This window comes from Drosophila hydei, unplaced genomic scaffold (genome assembly GCF_003285905.1).
Source record: "Drosophila hydei strain 15085-1641.00,03,60 unplaced genomic scaffold, DhydRS2 tig00008116-arrow-pilon, whole genome shotgun sequence".
Lineage (NCBI taxonomy): Eukaryota > Metazoa > Arthropoda > Insecta > Diptera > Drosophilidae > Drosophila > Drosophila hydei.
The window spans coordinates 1,233,227-1,239,466 of NW_022045829.1; the positions used below are offsets into that span (position 1 = coordinate 1,233,227).

General features: G+C 34.3%; 1 long non-coding RNA gene across 3 annotated transcripts; it reads right to left on the reverse strand.

The window, feature by feature from the left end:
• Window positions 1-423: 423 nt before the first annotated feature.
• On the reverse strand, window positions 424-1,191 carry LOC111596320. Of its 3 annotated transcripts, none has more exons than XR_003944295.1 (3): window positions 1,032-1,191; window positions 793-869; window positions 424-717 (listed from the first exon to the last, which is right to left on the reverse strand). It is a non-coding gene; the product is annotated as an uncharacterized LOC111596320 (long non-coding RNA). The 3 variants fall into 3 exon arrangements; XR_003944294.1 differs by having other exon boundaries at window positions 831-869; window positions 975-1,191; XR_002751245.2 differs by having other exon boundaries at window positions 975-1,191.
• Between the last annotated feature and the right edge of the window lie 5,049 nt (window positions 1,192-6,240).

Genomic DNA, 6,240 nt, shown 5'->3' on the forward strand with positions numbered 1-6,240 from the left:
TCACTGACATCGCCTTTTGGTCGCATTTTGTTCAGACATAAATCGCATCTGGCATCATTCACATACAGCCACATGAAAGTTATCACATGCCACACGCCGGGCGGCCGGCACAGCTTTTGGCCAGAGCAACGTCGCATTGTTTGCCACCGACCTGCGCTCGTATTTCTGTCTGTCATATTTCACTCTCCATTTTATTATTTTGTTTTGCTCTTTTTAGCCTTTTAGGCGCTCAAATTTGTTGCGTGCCATCAAAAGTTTTTGAGCAGCATCAGAAGCAGCAGCTTTAAGCGAGAAGATTCTTCAGCAAAGATTTTCAATAACTTAAGACTTATTGATATGGGCCCAAAGTAAACAACGCGTGCTTGATTTAGAAACACACAAAGAGAGGAAGAGCCTAAAGTTTGCCAAGCGCCATTAAAATACTTAGAAAACTTCTTAAAAAGTTAAAATTTATTTTAAATAATCTCAGAGCTTAAGATTGCAAAAAGGTTCGATTGCTACTTAAATCTTCATTGATTATTGGGATTTGACTTTGTCCCGATAACTGATAATTGAATTAGGGTCCAAATGGATGTGCCAGCTAGATAAGTGTGTAAATAAGTTATTGTATTTTGGTGACTTACTAAACAGCTAAGACAGACAGACATTTGCTCTGACTGAAGCACGAAGCGGCCGAACTTGGGCTCTTTTTAAGCGATAGTATTGAAGGATCAACATCTGAGGCAAATCAATAATAGGAAAATTAAATGAGTTATCCCAGGAAATGATATATATGTAAAATTATATATATACATTTAGTTTTATATATTTCAAACCGCTACCCAGCTCACCACATAAATAGATATCCTTTCCTTTACATCTCTTCGCATCTGTTGAAGACAACAAAATATTTTCAAATTAAGATTTTCTCATTTTTGTTGTCAAATATTTCATTAGATAATTTATGTTTTATTTTAACTTAGCCCACACTTAACATTATTTCTGGCTTGTATAACAATCCAACTAGTGACCAGCACATAAATTTAGCTCACCACAACAACAAACTCATTAGGAAATCTGCCGCGAAAGCCCAGCACGTGCCAAGCATATCCAGCCAACAGCAGCTGTGAGGCACACAACTTAAATAATTAAAATATGAACAAGACAAAATGAAGAATTCCCACGAAAATATGATATATATAATACACACATATTATATATATATATGTATAGCGCGAAGCATGAACATTTGCAACCACAATTTATTTACAAAGAATTTACGCAAAGGCAAGCCTAAAAAAGGCCAACAGTGAACGTGCCAAGGGAGCTGCGTGCTTACAAATATATGTATATATAGCATATCTTCATTATATATATATAAGAAATTTTGACATAAATCTACTTTACGTGCTAGTACTTAGATATATCTGAACCGGATTTTGAATTTTAGCTGAGTTATGAATGTGCTACGCATTGCGCATACGCCGTGTTAACATGATTACAACTGCGCTGTCTAAGGCTGAAGCAAAAGAAGAAACTTCGCTAAGGATTACATAAAGACTTTAACTTAATTAAGTTTTCATATTAAGGCACATGACGAACGCAGTATGTCAGCTGATGATCTAAACAACAATCAACTCACGCTTTGGCTTCTTCTATTGTTGATTAGTAAGCATTAATAAGCTCACTATCTACTGCCAGATAAAAATCATCATTTTTATTTCTAGAAATTAGTTAGTTAGCACAACTTTCAGATATTTAACAAATCCAATACCACGAAATAAATACCTTCAAGCTTCTTCTTGCTTTTGAGTGGCAATGTAACAAACGAAAAAAGGAGCAAGGGCCTAAATAACATGTTTCAATTTAAAACTTGAATTATAATTTTTAACAAACTAATCTACTATTTAAACTACATTTGGCTTACGTAGCGTATGCTTCATTTAAATTAAATTATCACTATGTATGCTGATGCTCAGCTATTAAATTAAAAAAATTTATTTTATAAATTAATAAAATATACATTGTAATATAATTATATAATTGACTATTTATTACGTGTTTCTAACATACATAAAAGTAATCAAATATACTTTGTTCTTATCTAATACCATATACATCATTTACATATTTACATCACAATTTCTGCAGCTATAATAATTGCACAAGCATTCGTTACAATAGCTACACATTTGCTGTGGTTTAGAAGCTGATTTGTTATATTTTAACTAACGCTATTATTTCTTTATTGCATAATTCATGGCAGTGTCAACATTGTGCTTACATAATTTTCCATTCAGAGACTCGCGCGTTTCAGTTATTTGTGTGTTAATTATTGTTAACAATGTTGCGACGGACCTTTATCCCTTGGCTTTCAACCCACTGAATTGAGGTTACATTTAGCATGATTCTCTCTTTCCTTTTGCTATGTTTTACTGTAAACAAACGTGATTAAAATTGAGTATTAAGACATGAAAAGTTTCAGTTACTTCAAGCGAAATTCAGGTGAAATCAAAATTGTGAATGATGATAAACTCTTGGTGTACTTTTAAGTTGTTTTAAATTTGTCTAAAAGTATAGGGCTTTCAAATAAGAAATAAAGCATGTTATGCCCAAACCTCAAGAGAGTTATTATTATTGTTTATCTCCTCAAAGGCACGGTTAAGCCTCAAAACAAATCTTCTTTTATACCATTTAAATAGTTGAACAAAACTTTTGCTGAAAACCTTTGCCACCAGCCAGACCACATATAATGAAAATAGAAAAACTCAAAAGCTCAACTTTCTCTCTGCCAAAGCCAGGTTCAATTCACGCTGGTCAAAATAAAATAGCTCTTTAATCTTTAGATAATTCAAGTCAGCAGCAGAGCATAAACTATTTTTTAAAAAATAATAAAAAACTTGCACACATTTCAAACGAATTTCAATCAAACTATGCAAACAGCTCTGAAGCAATAAAAACAAAAGGAAAACAATTTTATTGCAGTTGTAAGTAAGTAGAAATTGAAGTTAGCCAGACAAGAAATCATTTGAGCAGGTGCAAACGACTCGACTCAGCCAGGTGAGTCAGGTGGAAAGTGTTGCAAATCGCAGCGTGAATAATGACAAAACTTTTCTGCTGAGTAAAACTAAAAAAGCACAGAAAATTAAATAAATCTTAATGCAAGAAATGCAAATGTAATAAATAAAATACTTGTTAGTTTAGTTAGGATAAAGCTTGCACTTATTTCTGAGAAAGCAAGGGGTTCAAATAAATTGATTACAAATTCATAATAATTTTTTAATTAAGGGCAGGTCTTGACACATTAAACTTCTTAAAATCCTCAATTAAAAGTTGTATTTTTGTGCGCCAAACATTAGAATAAGCTAAAAATAATTCAATATAATGCAGATTTTGTGCATTTTGCAGAGTTCAGTGAATCGTAGAGCTTTTCATGATGAATGAGCGACAGCTGGCACATGCTAATGATTTAAGTGCGTTAGCGCCGAAAGCTGTGGCCACAAAACGTCTACCCCGGCTGCTTGATGGCTTGGCCGTCTGCCTGCCAGCCTGGCTGACAGATTGCAAACGAAAGCAGATGTATCTGAGTCAATCGTTTGGCCAGACTTGGGCTTAGGCTTACAGAGCAAAGCCAAAGACACTAAAATGTAGCTCAACTAGGTGGACACGAGGCGTATGCGCAATATTTTTGCACGTACCTCGGCCAACCTAACGAAGTTATTCAGTGCGACTAATTGAATTCTTCTGTTGGACTATTGATTGGCTCTAATGACGGCTTAGCTTGCCCGAATAAAAAATTAAATAAAGCTTCTTTAAATGATTAACTTGAATCTATGGTAAACCCATTGGAGCTGTATGAATTTTAGCTTGCTATGACTTCAATATGAACGTATTTTATATGCTATAAAACATATCTCAGCTTTGGCCATTTTCTTTACATTTTGAGTTGAGTGCTCTAATTATTACTGTAATTAATTAATGCAGCAGCAGCATTTGGCAAATCAGTTTTTTTTGTCTGCCTGCTTTGACCATTAGACGACTTTTTGCCTTCTGGCCAAAAAAGCAATTAATTAAATAAGATGTCCAGCTGCTGCTGCTACTGCATATATGTAGCTTGTTTAATGCATAACATTGAGAGTTGAATTAAAGCTTTATAGCTCATCATATTTAAATTACAATTTGACGTCTCAATAATGTGCCAAAGAGTCAATTAAAATAACAAAATTTTCATTTAACTAATAATTTCCCAAGCATAACCACATCAAAGTCAAAGGCTGTTAATGAACTTTGCAAAAATATATTTTATTTAGCTAAAATATAATAAAGGATCAATTTAAATTATATATATAATTTTAAATAAAATGAAATATAATTTCAATTAGATATTTGTATATATAGAAAAGATCTATAAATATGTATAGTTAGTCATTATATTATAAACTTTCACCACAAAAAAGAATCTCATATTAAATAAAATCTATATTATAAATTCCAGTAGAGCGAAAGACCAACGTAAAAACAAACTGAGCGACATCAACAAACGAAACCGCAAAGTTCGCGCTGAGCACAAAAACAAAAGCAAAAGTAAAAGCAATAACAGCTTTGTGACAGGTTCAAGTTCAAACCAAAGACAAAGAGAAATACAAACGCACGAGCACAGAAAAACAAGCAAAATCATTCGGGTTAACGTAAACAATAAATGTTAGCTAACAGTGCTGCTAACGAGCAGCACTGCAGGTAGCAAATATTCGTACAGTGGCAGCGCTGCTGGCGTCACGCGTTGCTAATGTAGCAGCACTGCAGGCAGCAAATATTCGTACAGTGGCAGCGCTGCTGGCGTCACGCGTTGCTAATGTAGCAGCACTGCTGGCGTCTAGTGGCGTTGAGATACAGCAGCTAATAACAGTGCTCGGCATTTAGCAGAAGCGCTACTGGTCAGATTAACAGTTGAGACGTTCATGTTTAAACGAAAAACAAATAGAAGTACAAGCACACGAGCGCAGAAAATCCACCAAAAGCAAGCGTGTTCACGTTAACAGTAAATGTTAGATAACAGCACTGCTGGCAGCATATATTGGTACAGTAGCAGCGCTGCTGGCGTCACGCGTAGCAGCGTTGCTGTCGTCTAGTGCTGTTGAGAAGCAGCAGCTGTTAACAGTGCTCGGCTTTTGTCCGAAGCGCTGCTGTTGCGATTACCAGTTAAGGCGGAAGCCCAAAGTAAAAAATTGTTGTATTTATTAAACAATATAAAATAATTTACAGAATATTTTTAAATGGTTTTGCTAAAGTAAAATATATTCACTTAATCAAAAAAATAAGCAAAAATTAATTTATTGCTTAATAGATATACACTTTTAAGAAATACTCCAAAGAGTTACATTTATATACACACATATATAAACTTTCCCATTTTATGTTTGCTTACGCCTTCCTTGGTCCATTTCTCTATTAGATCTCAAACTTGTTATTTACGACCCAATGACTGGGACGAAGTTACGAGTTTTGCTTTACAGCCTCATAAAGTAGAAAGTGGCAGCAGCTTCCGTTGGGCCAAATCTTTGATGGCTCTGGCCCAAGTTGTAAGCAAAAACTAATATGCATATACTATAGCTAGACATATAGACAGATAAACTTGTCTTACTCAACTTTTGCTCTACCTCTGCTGGCTCCCCTTTATATCTTAATCAATTTTAATTTTTTCGCCCATTATTGGCATACGAAATCTATGCGGGTTTGCTGACTCTTTTGGCCAACAATTGTTTGCGATTGCTGCTATTCATGGTTCAAGGACTATCAGTTTATCATATTATGCTGCTCTGCTTCTTGACTGTTTAGATAATGAACAAAATCAACATTTATGCAGTTGCTTTTGTTGTAGTTAAAGTTGTTGTAGTTGTAACGCTGTTCATTCTATCCTCGGTTAACTGAGGTCAGCCAGCGCCCAAATGTATGCTTTGTTTTTATGCGACTCGCATACAAATGAGCATGTCTCTTACACTGTTCATCTGTGCGTATGTGTGTGTGGGTGTGGATGTAAATGAACAGGTTATATGTTTATATACATGCAACTTTTTGCTTTTTGTAGTTATTTGCACAATTCCTTGCATATCATTAACTTTAATTCTAATTTAAAAATTTTTTATTTATTTAATTTCATTTAATATTTTGGGTGTTCGAGCAATTTAGTAGAGAAATAATTTTAATTTTAGTTTTCTTATAGTCGGAAAACACTCAATACTCAAGTGCTTAATTATATTAGTT